The sequence below is a fragment of the Ranitomeya imitator genome, chromosome 2, assembly GCF_032444005.1.
Source record: "Ranitomeya imitator isolate aRanImi1 chromosome 2, aRanImi1.pri, whole genome shotgun sequence".
Lineage (NCBI taxonomy): Eukaryota > Metazoa > Chordata > Amphibia > Anura > Dendrobatidae > Ranitomeya > Ranitomeya imitator.
In genome coordinates, this window is record NC_091283.1 from 210,282,378 (window position 1) to 210,300,364 (window position 17,987).

The following is a 17,987-nucleotide window of genomic DNA, read 5'->3' on the forward strand; positions in this document are numbered from 1 at the left end:
CCCAATACTGAGCCGCTGCTGCCGTATGTGACCCTATTACTGCACCTGATACCCCAATACTGAGCCGCTGCTGCCATATGTGTCCCTATTACTGCACCTGATACCCCAATACTGAGCCGCTGATGCCGTATGTGTCCCTATTACTGCACCTGATACCCCAATACTGAGCCGCTGATGCCGTATGTGACCCTATTACTGCACCTGATACCCCAATACTGGGCAGCTGCTGCCGTATGTGTCCCTATTACTGCACCTGATACCCCAATACTGAGCCGCTGCTGCCGTATGTATCCCTATTACTGCACCTGTTACCCCAATACTGGGCAGCTCCTGCCGTATGTGTCCCTATTACTGCACCTGATACCCCAATACTGAGCTGCTGATGCCGTATGTGTCCTTATTACTGCACCTGATACCCCAATACTGAGCCGCTGATGCCGTATGTATCCCTATTACTGCACCTGTTACCCCAATACTGGGCAGCTCCTGCCGTATGTGTCCCTATTACTGCACCTGATACCCCAATACTGAGCCGCTGCTGCCGTATGTGTCCCTATTACTGCACCTGATATCCCAATACTGGGCAGCTGCTGCCGTATGTGTCCCTATTACTGCATCTGATACCCCAATACTGAGCCGCTGATGCCGTATGTATCCCTATTACTGCACCTGTTACCCCAATACTGGGCAGCTCCTGCCGTATGTGTCCCTATTACTGCACCTGATACCCCAATACTGAGCTGCTGATGCCGTATGTGTCCTTATTACTGCACCTGATACCCCAATACTGAGCCGCTGATGCCGTATGTATCCCTATTACTGCACCTGTTACCCCAATACTGGGCAGCTCCTGCCGTATGTGTCCCTATTACTGCACCTGATACCCCAATACTGAGCCGCTGCTGCCGTATGTGTCCCTATTACTGCACCTGATATCCCAATACTGGGCAGCTGCTGCCGTATGTGTCCCTATTACTGCACCTGATACCCCAATACTGAGCCGCTGCTGCCGTATGTGTCCCTATTACTGCACCTGATATCCCAATACTGAGCCGCTGCTGCCGTATGCGTCCCTATTACTACACCTGATACCCCAATACTGAGCCGCTGCTGCCGTATGTGTCCCTATTACTACACCTGATACCCCAATACTGAGCCGCTGATGCCGTATGTGTCCCTATTACTGCACCTGATACCCCAATACTGAGCCGCTGCTGCCGTATGTGTCCCTATTACTGCACCTGATATCCCAATACTGAGCCGCTGATGCCGTATGTGTCCCTATTACTGCACCTGATACCCCAATACTGAGCCGCTGCTGCCGTATGTGTCCCTATTACTGCACCTGATACCCCAATACTGAGCCGCTGCTGCCGTATGTGACCCTATTACTGCACCTGATACCCCAATACTGAGCCGCTGCTGCCGTATGTGTCCCTATTACTGCCACTGATACCCCAATACTGGGCAGCTGCTGCCGTATGTGTCCCTATTACTGCACCTGATACCCCAATACTGAGCCGCTGCTGCCATATGTGTCCCTATTACTGCACCTGATATCCCAATACTGGGCAGCTGCTGCTGTATGTGTCCCTCTTACTGCACCTGATACCCCAATACTGAGCCTCTGCTACCGTATGTGTCCCTATTACTGCACCTGATACCCCAATACTGAGCCGCTGCTGCCATATGTGTCCCTATTACTGCACCTGATTCCCCAATACTGAGCCACTGCTGCCGTATATGTCCCTATTACTGCCCCTGTTACCCCAACACTGAGCCGCTGCTGCCATATGTGTCCCTATTACTGCCCCTGATATCCCAATACTGAGCCGCTGATGCCGTATGTGTCCCTATTACTGCACCTGATACCCCAATACTGAACCGCTGCTGCCGTATGTATCCCTATTACTGCACCTGATACCTCAATACTGAGCCGCTGCTGCCGGATGTGACCCTATTACTGCCCCTGATACCCCAATACTGAGCCGCTGCTGCCGTATGTGTCCCTATTACTGCCCCTGATACCCCAATAATAAGCCGCTGCTGCCGTATGTGTCCCTATTACTGCACCTGATACCCCAATACTGAGCCGCTGCTGCCGTATGTGTCCCTATTACTGCACCTGATATCCCAATACTGAGCCGCTGATGCCGTATGTGTCCCTATTACTGCACCTGATACCCCAATACTGAGCTGCTGCTGCCGTATGTGTCCCTATTACTGCACCTGATACCCCAATACTTAGCCGCTGCTGCCGTATGTGACCCTATTACTGCACCTGATACCCCAATACTGAGCCGCTGCTGCCGTATGTGTCCCTATTACTGCACCTGATACCCCAATACTTAGCCGCTGCTGCCGTATGTGTCCCTATTACTGCACCTGATACCCCAATACTGAGCCGCTGATGCCGTATGTGTCCCTATTACTGCACCTGATACCCCAATACTGAGCCGCTGCTGCCGTATGTGTCCCTATTACTGCACCTGATACCCCAATACTGAGCCGCTGATGCCGTATGTGACCCTATTACTGCACCTGATATCCCAATACTGAGCCGCTGCTGCCGTATGTGTCCCTATTACTGCCCCTAATACCCTAATACTGGGCAGCTGCTGCCGTATGTGTTCCTATTACTGCACCTGAAACCCCAATACTGAGCCGCTGATGCCATATGTGTCCCTATTACTGCACCTGATATCCCAATACTGGGCAGCTGCTGCCGTATGTGTCCCTATTACTGCACCTGATACCCCAATACTGGGCAGCTGCTGCCGTATGTGTCCCTATTACTGCACCTGATACCCCAATACTGAGCTGCTGATGCCGTATGTGTCCCTATTACTGCACCTGATATCCCAATACTGAGCCGCTGCTGCCGTGTGTGACCCTATTTCTGCACCAGATACCCCAATACTGAGCTGCTGATGCCGTATGTGTCCCTATTACTGCACCTGATACCCCAATACTGAGCTGCTGCTGCCGTATGTGTCCTTATTACTGCACCTGATACCCCAATACTGAGCTGCTGATGCCGTATATGTCCCTATTACTGCACCTGATATCCCAATACTGAGCCGCTGCTGCCGTGTGTGACCCTATTTCTGCACCTGATACCCCAATACTGAGCTGCTGATGCCGTATGTGTCCCTATTACTGCACCTGATACCCCAATACTGAGCTGCTGATGCCGTATGTGTCCCTATTACTGCACCTGATACCCCAATACTGAGCCGCTGCTGCCGTATGTGTCCCTATTACTGCCACTGATACCCCAATACTGAGCCGCTGCTGCCGTATGTGTCCCTATTACTGCCCCTAATACCCTAATACTGGGCAGCTGCTGCCGTATGTGTTCCTATTACTGCACCTGATACCCCAATACTGAGCCGCTGCTGCCATATGTGTCCCTATTACTGCACCTGATATCCCAATACTGGGCAGCTGCTGCCGTATGTGTCCCTATTACTGCACCTGATACCCCAATACTGAGCCGCTGATGCCATATGTGTCCCTATTACTGCACCTGATACCCCAATACTGAGCTGCTGATGCCGTATGTGTCCCTATTACTGCACCTGATATCCCAATACTGAGCCGCTGCTGCCGTATGTGTCCCTATTACTGCACCTGATACCCCAATACTGAGCCGCTGCTGCCGTGTGTGACCCTATTTCTGCACCTGATACCCCAATACTGAGCTGCTGATGCCGTATGTGTCCCTATTACTGCACCTGATATCCCAATACTGAGCCGCTGATGCCGTATGTGTCCCTATTACTGCACCTGATACCACAATACTGAGCCGCTGCTGCCGTATGTGTCCCTATTACTGCACCTGATACCCCAATACTGAGCCGCTGCTGCCGTATGTGACCCTATTACTGCACCTGATACCCCAATACTGAGCCGCTGCTGCCGTATGTGTCCCTATTACTGCACCTGATACCCCAATACTGAGCCGCTGATGCCGTATGTGTCCCTATTACTGCACCTGATACCCCAATACTGAGCCGCTGCTGCCATATGTGTCCCTATTACTGCACCTGATATCCCAATACTGGGCAGCTGCTGCCGTATGTGTCCCTATTACTGCACATGATATCCCAATATTGAGCCGCTGATGCCGTATGTGTCCCTATTACTGCACCTGATACCCCAATACTGAGCCGCTGATGCCGTATGTATCCCTATTACTGCACCTGTTACCCCAATACTGGGCAGCTCCTGCCGTATGTGTCCCTATTACTGCACCTGATACCCCAATACTGAGCTGCTGATGCCGTATGTCTCCCTATTACTGCACCTGATATCCCAATACTGGGCAGCTGCTGCCGTATGTGTCCCTATTACTGCACCTGATACCCCAATACTGAGCCGCTGCTGCCGTATGTGTCCCTATTACTGCACCTGATATCCCAATACTGAGCCGCTGCTGCCGTATGCGTCCCTATTACTACACCTGATACCCCAATACTGAGCCGCTGCTGCCGTATGTGTCCCTATTACTACACCTGATACCCCAATACTGAGCCGCTGATGCCGTATGTGTCCCTATTACTGCACCTGATACCCCAATACTGAGCCGCTGATGCCGTATGTGTCCCTATTACTGCACCTGATATCCCAATACTGAGCCGCTGATGCCGTATGTGTCCCTATTACTGCACCTGATACCCCAATACTGAGCCGCTGCTGCCGTATGTGTCCCTATTACTGCACCTGATACCCCAATACTGAGCCGCTGCTGCCGTATGTGACCCTATTACTGCACCTGATACCCCAATACTGAGCCGCTGCTGCCGTATGTGTCCCTATTACTGCCACTGATACCCCAATACTGGGCAGCTGCTGCCGTATGTGTCCCTATTACTGCACCTGATACCCCAATACTGAGCCGCTGCTGCCATATGTGTCCCTATTACTGCACCTGATATCCCAATACTGGGCAGCTGCTGCTGTATGTGTCCCTCTTACTGCACCTGATACCCCAATACTGAGCCTCTGCTACCGTATGTGTCCCTATTACTGCACCTGATACCCCAATACTGAGCCGCTGCTGCCGTATGTGACCATATTACTGCACCTGATACCCCAATACTGAGCCGCTGCTGCCGTATGTGTCCCTATTACTGCACCTGATACCCCAATTCTGAGCCGCTGCTGCCGTATGTGTCCCTATTACTGCACCTGATTCCCCAATACTGAGCCACTGCTGCCGTATATGTCCCTATTACTGCCCCTGTTACCCCAACACTGAGCCGCTGCTGCCATATGTGTCCCTATTACTGCCCCTGATATCCCAATACTGAGCCGCTGATGCCGTATGTGTCCCTATTACTGCACCTGATACCCCAATACTGAACCGCTGCTGCCGTATGTATCCCTATTACTGCACCTGATACCTCAATACTGAGCCGCTGCTGCCGGATGTGACCCTATTACTGCCCCTGATACCCCAATACTGAGCCGCTGCTGCCGTATGTGTCCCTATTACTGCCCCTGATACCCCAATACTGAGCTGCTGTTGCCGTATGTGTCCCTATTACTGCCCCTGATACCCTGATACTGAGCTGCTGCTGCCATATGTGACCCTATTACTACACCTGATACCCCAATACTGAGCCTCTGCTGCCGTATGTGTCCCTATTACTGCACCTGATACCCCAATACTGAGCTGCTGCTGCCGTATGTGTCCCTATTACTGCCCCTGATACCCTGATACTGAGCTGCTGCTGCCATATGTGACCCTATTACTACACCTGATACCCCAATACTGAGCCTCTGCTGCCGTATGTGTCCCTATTACTGCCCCTGATACCCCAATACTGAGCTGCTGTTGCCGTATGTGTCCCTATTACTGCCCCTGATACCCTGATACTGAGCTGCTGCTGCCATATGTGACCCTATTACTACACCTGATACCCCAATACTGAGCCTCTGCTGCCGTATGTGTCCCTATTACTGCACCTGATACCCCAATACTGAGCCGCTGCTGCTGTATGTGTCCCTATTACTACACCTGATACCCCAATACTGAGCCGCTGCTGCCGTATGTGTCCCTATTACTGCACTTGATACCCCAATACTGAGCCACTGCTGCCGTATGTGTCCCTATTACTGCACCTGATACCCCAATACTGAGCCGCTGCTGCTGTATGTGTCCTTATTACTACACCTGATACCCCAATACTGAGCCACTGCTGCCGTATGTGACCCTATTATTGCCCCTGATACCCCAATACTGAGCCTCTGCTGCCGTATGTGACCCTATTACTGCACCTGATACCCCAATACTGAGCCGCTGCTGCCGTATGTGTCCCTATCACTGCACCTGCTGTGCGGTTCTGTGTGCCTCCAGATGGTAAAGCAACCCTCTAGAATGTGGTAATGCCGGGTGCACGTGCCGTAGAACACAGTGCCCACATTTTGCCCCTTAGAAAGTAATAATACCCTCTATGTGCCCCTTTGACAGTCACAATAAGCTGTGTGCCGCTATAATAATAAGTGCCCACTTAGCATTTAATAATGCCCCGAGTCTCCCCCTATAAAGCTCCTCTCTACACAGTATGATGCTCTCCTGTACACAGTATAATGCCTCCTCACTGTATAGTACCACCCACACAGTATACTGACCTCTTAGTACCACCAAACTGTTTGATGGTTTGAACACCGTATGATGGGCCACACACTGTACAATGGCCCCATATTAACTGCCACGCTGTATCATGGCCCTTAAAGTAGCGCCCACTTTGTATCGTGGCCCTTTAGAAGCTCCCACATTGCCATGGCCCTTAGCAGCCCTCACACTGTGTCATGGCCTTATTTTTAGCCCCCACATTGTGCCTTGGCCCCCTTAGTAGTCTCTATACTGTTTCATGGCCACTTTAGTAGCCCTCACACTCTATAACAGCCCCCTTAGTAGCCCCCACTACATACGATGGCCTTCCCTTAGTAATCCCCACTATTTATGGGGGCCTCCTACTAGCCCCTACAATTTATTGAAGCCCCATTAGTAACCGCCACTATTTTTGTGGACCCTGACACATTAAGACCATAACAGAATTTGAATAGAAAAATAAATAAAAATCATATACTCACCCTGCCCCAGCGAGTCAAGAAAGAGACATCTTCGCAGGAAGATGAATGTGGTGACTTCATTGTTTGGGAACTCACATGCTATGTGTGTCGAATCACGATGATGTCATTGTGTCGCTCCGATCTGGACCTGCTGGTCTGTAGACCACAAGACTAAAGCAACCTAAAGCCTACAGAACGGAGAGCTGAAGGTCAGGGGCGTAAGTAGAAATTACGGTGGTCCCATAACAGAAATTCTAATTGCCCGCCCTAATTATTATATTATGCCCTAGTGTATCTATACTAAAATCCCTTCAGCCTAACATACTGTACACTCCTTTAAATGTATGGAATATCTAATAATCCTTCACCACGTTTCAAAGGACATGAAAAATGAGTTGCTGGAAAAAAAGGCTAAGACCAAAGTTTGCTTCAGGGAAAAAGAAACTTAAGAATTGTGTTTCCTAACCCTACATTTAACATTCAGAAGCAGAGTTGATTTATGTTTGGTCTACAATATAATACATAAACTCATACAATCCAAGGGCCAAACCAAATTTGCTCTGGCTTATCAGCTCCTGGAGAGATTTTATGTTTTCACTGCTTTCTAATATGGAGCAAGGAGTCCCCTTTGAAAAAGTAAGCTGCCAAGTTTTTCTGTTTAAAGAAAAAGCAATACATGATATTCTGGTGAAGTAGTGGAAAACATGACATCATGCCTAAGTGTTTTTCCCTTTCCTGCTTTAATTGAGCTCAGATGTCTCAGTCTGAAGAAAGAAGTGGTCTCCAGAGGAGGAGAAAGAAGGATCCCCATGGCTACTGTTTGTCTGGAGCAATGTTGACTCAGCGTACTTCCCATCCAACTTTTAGGAAAGCCGCCTAAACCAAGAGCCGGGAATTTAATGTATGTTTGGACTCAACTACGAGGTTGAATGGAAAGAAAAAAAACGAATGTACAAACACGGGCTGAATCCACAGAGTATTTTATGTATCATATCACTTACATCTAGATCCTAATTGAGTGAGTCATTATGCTTTGTCAAAGTGACTACACGTTTTATACCATGGATGATGGATACTAAAAATAGTCTAAAAAAGCAAATTTGGCATTTATTACATCCAGAGTAGGTCGTTACATAGACATTAAAGTGGTTGCTTGAAGAAAGACACTTTTTGTTTTAGGCTACGCAATATTAAACTGCCAATCAATATAAAAGTCACACATGTCCAAAGTAACTCAAGTCTTCCACCTTCGGTGTGAAATGTAAAAGGGTGCACCATGTAAAGTTTTGGAGATTTGTTTTTCTAGTGTTGAAAAAAGAGTCTCAGCTTTTAAACGGATTTCTATACTGGGCGCCAATTTTTTCGCAAGGTTTAATTCTTCCTGTAGACAATTTTGATTCCACCGCCATGTGTGGATTTATTTACAGGCTGCTCTTTTGGCTACGGAGGTTTATGACAATCTTTTTAAAACTTCATTTATTTCTTAATGGAATCAGAGTCACCATTATGTTGAGCTTTATTTTTCTCCCAAATGGTCTCACATTAGCATCACATTTCATTCATTAAAATGAAGAATTTACAGTGCTATAAAGACGCCGCAACCCATAATATTCCCATCATCAAGCTTTATAGTAGCTCTTTTCTTCTCAAATGCTGTCTTTTGTTTTTGCCAAACATGTCACTTGGTACTATGAATAAATAACTCCATGTTTTCTCCATCTGGAGCGCATCTGGAGTACATTGGTCTAGAATTCCTGGGAACTACCTAGATTTTCATGGGAAAACTTCAGCCTTACCCCTAATTAAAGCTCTGGAGACCTACATTGCTCTGTGGATAAATGTATTGACCATGAGTGTCCTCAGCAATATTGGTGTCCCTCTTCATGTGGTGCAACTTAGATCAGGTGTATGCGGCATGGTACCAAAATATCCTTCTTAGGTCTTGAGTGTTCTCTTGAAGCATGGTTGTGCTGTAGACAATAGGTCCCCCCATATGCTGGTCCGATGTATGAGCTCATGCAACCTTCTAAATCCTATAAGGACATATATGTTGCCCCCATTATGCAGTAATGTCCCTCATCCTGGTATATACGTTCACCATCGTGGTATACTGTATATGCCTCCCATCCTGGTATATATGCCTGCATCCTCGTATATACAGTATGTACAGTATGTCCCCTATCCTGAGCCCATTCCTGTTATATATGTCCTCTCATCATGGGCCCCTTACTGGTATATATGTCCTCCATCTTGGAATATATGTCCCCCATCCTGGTCTGTATGTCCCGCCATCCTGGGCCCCTTCTTGGTATATATGTCCCCCATCCTGGTCTGCATTTCCCTCCATCCTGAGCCCCCTCTTCGTATATATGTCCCCCATCAGGGTATATACGTCCCCCTCTACTGGGACCCTTTCTGGTATATATTTATAACTCCATCCTGGGTTCCATCCTGGTATACATGCCCCCCATCCAAGGATCCTCCCTGTTCTATATGCCCCCCATCCTGAGCCCATTCCTGCTATAAGTGTCCTCTCATCCTGGGTCCCTTCTTGGTGTATATGTCTCCCATCCAGGTTCATATGTCCCCCATCCAGTTTTACATGTCCCCCTATCCTGGGACACTTTCTGGTATATATTTATGACTCCATCCTGGGTTCCTTCCAGATATATTTGCCCCCCATCCTGGTATATGTGCCCCCATCCAAGGTTCCTTCCTTTTATATATGTCCCCCATTCTGATGATGTTCAATAACCCATAAACAATCCATTCTGCTCCCACGATGCACTGCATCCTCTTCTATAGCCAGCGCAGAATTCAGCAGCTAACATCATCCTGCCTGCTATGGTTGATGTATGACATCACTGTTGTGTATTACGCTGCAGGGACTTGGCATTTTTGTCACTACACATTTATAATACATTACGATAATACAACAGACACCTACAGTACATTCCTTAACTTACGGTCATTTCCATGTCATAATAACAAGAAAGGAACCCTTCACCTAGTGCCTCCAGGTTAAGCCACCTTGGTATGACCCTCATCTCCTTGGTGTGGCCTTTCTTTCTTAGGAAGCCATCCATGAATGACAACCTTCCTTTATTCTCTCAATTTTCTTTCTTCCCTACCTCCTCCTTTGTCGCACTTGGGTCCCTTATAGTCCATTTTGGGACTTCAGCTATATACAGTGCCTTGCGAAAGTATTTGGCTTCCTGGAACTTTTCAACCTTTACCCACATATCATGCTTCATACATAAAGACACCAAATGTAATTTTTGGTGAAGAATCAACAACAAGTGGAACACAATTGTGAAGTTGAACGGAATTTATTGATTATTTTAAATCTTTGTGGAAATTCAAAAACTGAAAAGTGGGGCGTGCAATATTATTCGGCCCCTTTACTTTCAGTGCAGCAAACTCCCTCCAGAAGTTCAGTGTGGATCTCTGAATGATCCAATGTTGTCCTAAATGCCTAATGATGATAAATATAATCCACCTGTGTGTAATCAAGTCTCCGTATAAATGCACCCGCTCTATGATAGTCTCAGGGTTCTGTTTGAAGCACAGAGAGCATCATGAAGCATCATCATCACTGTGCAAGCGATCATATTGAAATGGAATGAGTATCATACCACTGCAAATCTACCAAGACCCGGCTGTCCCTCTAAACTTACATCTCAAACAAGGAGAAGACTGATCAGAGACGCAGCCAAGAGGCCCATGATCACTATGGATGACCTGCAGAGATCTACAGCTGAGGTGGGACAGTCTGTCCATAGGACAACAATCAGTCGTGCACTGCACAAATCTGGCCTTTATGGAAGAGTGGCAAGAAGAAAGCCATTTCTCAAAGATATCCATAAAAAGTGTTGTTTAAAGTTTGCAACACGCCACATGGGAGACACACCAAACATGTGGAAGAAGGTGCTCTGGTCAGATGAAACCAAAATCGAACTTTTTGTCAACAATGTCAAACGATATGTTTGGGGTCAAGGCAACACAGCTCACCACCCTGAACATACCATCCCCACTGTCAAACATGGTGGTGGCAGCATCATGGTCTGGGTCTGCTTTTCTTCAGCAGGGACCGGGAAGATGGTTATAATTGATGGGAAGATGGATGGAGCCAAATACAGGACCATTCTTGAAGGAAACCTGTTGGAGTCTGCAAAAGACCTGAGTCTGGGATGGAGATTTGACATCCAACAAGACAATGATCCCAAACATAAAGCAAAATCTACAATGGAATGGTTCACAAATAAATGTGTCCAGGTGTTAGAATGGCCAAGTCAAAATCCAGACCTCAATCCAATCGAGAATCTGTGGAAAGAGCTGAAAACTGCTGTTCACAAACGATCTCCATCAAACTTCACCGAGCTCGAGCTGTTTGCCGAGGAAGAATGGGCAAGAATTTCAGTCTCTCGATGTACAAAACTGATAGAGACATACCCCAAACGATTTGTAATCGTAGCAGAAGGTGGCGCAACAAAGTATTAAGTTAAAGGGGCCGAATAATATTGCACGCCCCACTTTTCAGTTTTTGATTTTCCACAAAAATTTAAAATAACCAATAAATTTTGTTCAACTTCACAATTGTGTTCCACTTGTTGATTCTTCACCAAAAATTTACATTTGGTATCTTTATGTTTGAAGCATGATATGTTGGTTGCCTGGTGGCTAGGGTATCCCCACATGTACATATGCTGGCTAACAGATGTAAATCATTCAGCTGCTGCAAGAGAAACTAAATCTCCGAGCACTAAAAAATACTCGGAGGACACCCGAGCGTGCTTAAGAAATCTCGAGTAACGAGTATATTCGCTCATCACTAATGCTAATCTATGGCATTGGCAATCAAAGAAGGAGCACAAAGGCTAAAGGTTGGAAGGTGATGCCCTCTGAATGTGATACCCACTCTCCTGTTGTGGGGTTGGTAACTGAGGACTCATTTGGACATAAATCTGAACAATGTACATTGAATTGGAAGTACTTAATATGACATAGGTAGAGTTTGGCAGGCCCTTACATAAGTGTAGTTTATCTTTGTGTTATACACTGGTAATTAGTTTTATGTACTTTTTAGGTCAGCAGGTCCCAGGCCGGATTGTTGGACCATCCTAGATCTACTGGGCTCATTCACTTTAATGAAAAAACTCTACAATACTTTACACAGCCACTTTAAAAAGTAATGATCAGGCAAGTACAAACCAACCTGCAAGTCAATACAAACACAGAAAAGGCTGCATCTCTCTCACAAGTGCAACAACCCCTTCAAACAGCTTATCGGCAGGGGTGCTGAGAGTCAGACCACCACTGGTCTAATATTGATGGCTTATACTCGTGAAAAGACATCACTTTTAACCCCTTTCTGACATCGGACGTACTATCCCGTCGAGGTGGGGTGGGCCCCTATGACCACCGACGGGTGTCAGCTGCCTATTGCAGCTGACATCTGGCACTATGTGCCAGGAGCGGTCACGGACCGCTCCCGTCACATTAACCCCCTGCACACCGCGATCAAACATGATCGTGATGTGCCGGCGGTGCAGGGAAGCATCGCGCAGGGAGGGGGTTCCCTGCGGACTTCCCTGAGCCCCCCGCAGCAACGCAATGTGATCACGTTGCTGCGAGGGTCTTACCTCCCTCCCTGCCTGCTCCAGACCCGGATCCAAGATGGCCACGGATCCGGGTCCTGCAGGGAGGGAGGTGGCTTCACAGAGCCTGCTCAGAGCAGGCACTGTGAAGCCTGCAGCATTGTAAGTCAGATCAATGATCTGACAGAGTGCTATGCAAACTGTCAGATCATTGATCTGTGATGTCCCCCCCTGGGACAAAGTAAAAAAGTAAAAAAAAAAAATTTCCAAATGTGTAAAAAAAAAATAAAAAAAATATTCCTAAATAATGAAAAAAAATATATATCATTCCCATAAATACATTTCTTTACATAATAAAAAAAACAAAAACAATAAAAGTACATATATTTAGTATCGCTGCGCCCGTAACGGCCCAACCTATAAAACTGGCCCACTAGTTAACCCCTTCAGTAAACACCGTAAAAAAAAAAAAAAACGAGGCAAAAAACAACGCTTTATTATCATACCACCGAACAAAAAGTGGAATAACACGCGATCAAAAAGACAGATATAAATAACCATGATACCGCTGAAAACGCCATCTTGTCCCGCAAAAAACGAGCCGCCATACAGCATCATCAGCAAAAAATTTAAAAAGTTATAGTCCTGAGAATAAAGCGATGCAAAAATAATAATTTTTTCTATAAAATAGTTTTTATCGTATAAAAGCGCCAAAACATAAAGAAATGATATAAATGAGGTGTCGCTGTAATCGTACTGACCCGAAGAATAAAACTGCTTTATCAATTTTACCAAACGCGGAATGGTATAAACGCCTCCCCCAAAAGAAATTCATGAATAGCTGGTTTTTGGTCATTCTGCCTCACAAAAATCGGAATAAAAAGCGATCAAAAAATGTCACGTGCCCGAAAATGTTACCAATAAAAACGTCAACTCGTCCTGCAAAAGACAAGACCTCACATGACTCTGTGGACCAAACTATGGAAAAATTATAGCTCTCAAAATGTGGTAACGCAAAAAATATTTTTTGCAATAAAAAGCGTCTTTCAGTATGTGACGGCTGCCAATCATAAAATTACGCTAAAAAATCCACTGTAAAAGTAAATCAAACCCCCCTTCATCACCCCCTTAGTTAGGGAAAAATTAAAAAATGTATTTATTTCCATTTTCCCATTAGGGCTAGGGTTAGGGCTAGTGTTAGGGTTAGGGTTAGGGCTAGGGTTAGGGCTAGGGTTAGGGCTAGGGTTAGGGCTAGGGTTAGGTCTAGGGTTAGGGTTAAGGTTAGGGCTAGGGTTAGGGCTAGGGTTAGGGTTAGGGTTAGGGCTAGGGTTAGGGTTAGGGCTACAGTTTGGGTTGGGGCTAAAGTTACAGTTAGGGTTTAGGGGTGTGTTTGGATTAGGGTTTCAGTTATAATATGGGGGTTTCCACTGTTTAGGCACATCAGGGGCTCTCCAAACGCGACATGGCGTCCGATCTCATTTCCAGCCAATTCTGCGTTGAAAAAGTAAAACAGTGCTTCTTCCCTTCCGAGCTCTCCCGTGTGCCCAAACAGGGGTATACCCCAACATATGGGGTATCAGCGTACTCAGGACAAATAGGACAACAACTTTTGGTGTCCAATTTCTCCTGTTACCCTTGGGGGGCTAAAAAATAATTTTTGTGGGAAAAAAAAGATTTTTTATTTTCACGGCTCTGCGTTATAAACTGTAGTGAAACACTTGGGGGTTCAAAGTTCTCACAACACATCTAGATAAGTTCCCTGGGGGTCTAGTATCCAATATGGGGTCACTTGTGGGGGGTTTCTACTGTTTAGGTACATTAGGCATTCTGCAAACGCAATGTGATGCCTGCAGACCATTCCATCTAAGTATGCATTCCAAATGGCACTCCTTCCCTTCCGAGCCCTCCCATGCGCCCAAACTGTGGTTCCCCCCAACATATGGGGTATCAGCGTACTCAGGACAAATTGGACAACAACTTTTGGGGTCGAATTTCTCCTCTTACCCTCAGGAAAATACAAAACTGGGGGCTAAAAAATAATTTTTGGGGGAAAATTTTTTTTTTAAATTTTCACGGCTCTGCGTTACAAACTGTAGTGAAACACTTGGGGGATCAAAGCTCTCACAACACATCTAGATGAGTTCCTTAGGGGGTCTAGTTTCCAAAATGGTGTCACTTGTGGGAGGTTTCTACTGTTTAGGTACATTAGGGGCTCTGCAAATGCAATGTGAAACCTGCAGACCATTCCATCTAAGTCTGCATTCCAAATGGAGCTCCTTCCCTTCCGAGCCCTCCCATGCGCCCAAACAGTGGTTTCCCCCCACATATGGGGTATCAGCGCACTCAGGACAAATTGGACAACAAATTTTGGGGTCCAAATTCTCCTGTTACCTTCGGGAAAATACAAAACTGGGGGCTAAAAAATAATTTTTGTGGGAAAAAATATTTGTTTTATTTTTACGGCTCTGCATTATAAACTTCTGTGAAGCACTTGGTGGGTCAAAGTGCTCACCACACCTCTAGATAAGTTCCTTAGGGGGTCTACTTTCCAAAATGGTGTCACTTGTGGGGGGTTTCAATGTTTAGGCACATCAGTGGCTCTCCAAACGCAACATGGCGTCCCATCTCAATTCCTGTCAATTTTGCATTGAAAAGTCAAACGGCGCTCCTTCCTTTCCGAGCTCTCCCATCCGCCCAAACAGTGGTTTACCCCCACATGTGGGGTATCAGCGTACTCAGGACAAATTGTACAACAACTTTTGGGGTCCAATTTCTTCTCTTACCCTTGGGAAAATACAAATTTTTGGGCAAAAAGATAATTTTTGTGAAAAAATATGATTTTTTATTTTTACGGTTCTGCATTATAAACTTCTGTGAAGCACTTGGTGGGTCAAAGTGCTCACCACACCTCTAGATAAGTTCCTTATGGGGACTACTTTCCAAAATGGTGTCACTTGTGGGGGGTTGCAATGTTTAGGCACATCAGGGACTCTCCAAACGAAACATGGCATCCCATCTCAATTCCAGTCAATTTTGCATTGAAAAGTCAAATGGCGCTCCTTCGCTTCCGAGCTCTGCCATGCGCCCAAACAGTGGTTTACCCCCACATATGGGGTATCAGCGTACTCAGGACAAATTGTACAACAACTTTTGGGGTCCAATTTCTTCTCTTACCCTTGGGAAAATAAAAAAATGAGGGTGAAAATTTAATTTTTGTGAAAAAATATGATTTTTTATTTTTACGGTTCTACATTATAAACTTCTGTGAAGCACTTGGTGGGTCAAAGTGCTGACCACACCTCTAGATAAGTTCCTTAGGGGGACTACTTTCCAAAATGGTGTCACTTGTGGGGGTTTCAATGTTTAGGCACATCAGGGGCTCTCCAAACGAAACATGGCGTCCCATCTCAATTCCAGTCAATTTTGCATTGAAAAGTCAAATGGCGCTCCTTCGCTTCCGAGCTCTGCCATGCGCCCAAACAGTGGTTTACCCCCACATGTGGGGTATTGGCGTACTTAGGACAAATTGTACAACAATGTTTGGGGTCCATTTTCTCCTGTTACCCGTGGTAAAATAAAACAAATTAGAGCTGAATTAAATTTTTTGTGAAAAAAAGTTAAATGTTCATTTTTATTTAAACATTCAAAAAATTCTTGTGAAGCACCAGTAGGGTTAATAAACTTCTTGAATATGGTTTTGAGCACCTTGAGGGGTGCAGTTTTTAGAATGGTGTCACACTTGGGTATTTTCTTTCATATAGACATCTCAAAATGACTTTAAATGAGATGTGGTCCCTAAAAAAAAATAGTGTTGTAGAAATGAGAAGTTGCTGGTCAACTTTTCACCCTTATAACTCCCTAACAAAAAAAAAATTTGGTTCCAAAATTGTGCTGATGTAAAGTAGACATGTGGGAAATGTTACTTATTAAGTATTTTGTGTGACATACCTCTGTGATTTAATTGCATAAAAATTCAAAGTTGGAAAATTGCAAAATTTTCATAATTTTCGCCAAATTTCCGTTTTTTTCACAAATAAACGCAGGTACTATCAAAGAATTTTTACCATTGTCATGAAATACAATACAGGTCCTTCTCAAAAAATTAGCATATAGTGTTAAATTTCATTATTTACCATAATGTAATGATTACAATTAAACTTTCATATATTATAGATTCATTATCTACCAACTGAAATTTGTCAGGTCTTTTATTGTTTTAATACTGATGATTTTGGCATACAACTCCTGATAACCCAAAAAACCTGTCTCAATAAATTAGCATATTTCACCCATCCAATCAAATAAAAGTGTTTTTTAATAACAAACAAAAAAACCAACAAATAATAATGTTCAGTTATGCACTCAATACTTGGTCGGGAATCCTTTGGCAGAAATGACTGCTTCAATGCGGCATGGCATGGAGGCAATCAGCCTGTGACACTGCTGAGATGTTATGGAGGCCCAGGATGCTTCAATAGCGGCCTTAAGCTCATCCAGAGTGTTGGGTCTTGCGTCTCTCAACTTTCTCTTCACAATATCCCACAGATTCTCTATGGGGTTCAGGTCAGGAGAGTTGGCAGGCCAATTGAGCACAGTAATACCATGGTCAGTAAACCATTTACCAGTGGTTTTGGCACTGTGAGCAGGTGCCAGGTCGTGCTGAAAAATGAAATCTTCATCTCCATAAAGCATTTCAGCGGATGGAAGCATGAAGTGCTCCAAAATCTCCTGATAGCTAGCTGCATTGACCCTGCCCTTGATGAAACACAGTGGACCAACACCAGCAGCTGACATGGCACCCCACACCATCACTGACTGTGGGTACTTGACACTGGACTTCAGGCATTTTGGCATTTCTTTCTCCCCAGTCTTCCTCCAGACTCTGGCACCTTGATTTCCGAATGACATGCAAAATTTGCTTTCATCAGAAAAAAGTACTTGGGACCACTTAGCAACAGTCCAGTGCTGCTTCTCTGTAGCTCAAAAGTGGCTTTACCTGGGGAATGCGGCACCTGTAGCCCATTTCCTGCACACGCCTGTGCACGGTGGCTCTGGATGTTTCCACACCAGACTCAGTCCACTGCTTCCTCAGGTTCCCCAAGGTCTGGAATCGGTCCTTCTCCACAATCTTCCTCAGGGTCCGGTCTCCTCTTCTCGTTGTACAGCGTTTTCTGCCACATTGTTTCCTTACAACAGACTTACCATTGAGGTGCCTTGATACAGCACTCTGGGAACAGCCTATTTGTTGAGAAATTTCTTTCTGGGTCTTACCCTCTTGCTTGAGGTTGTCAATGATGGCCTTCTTGA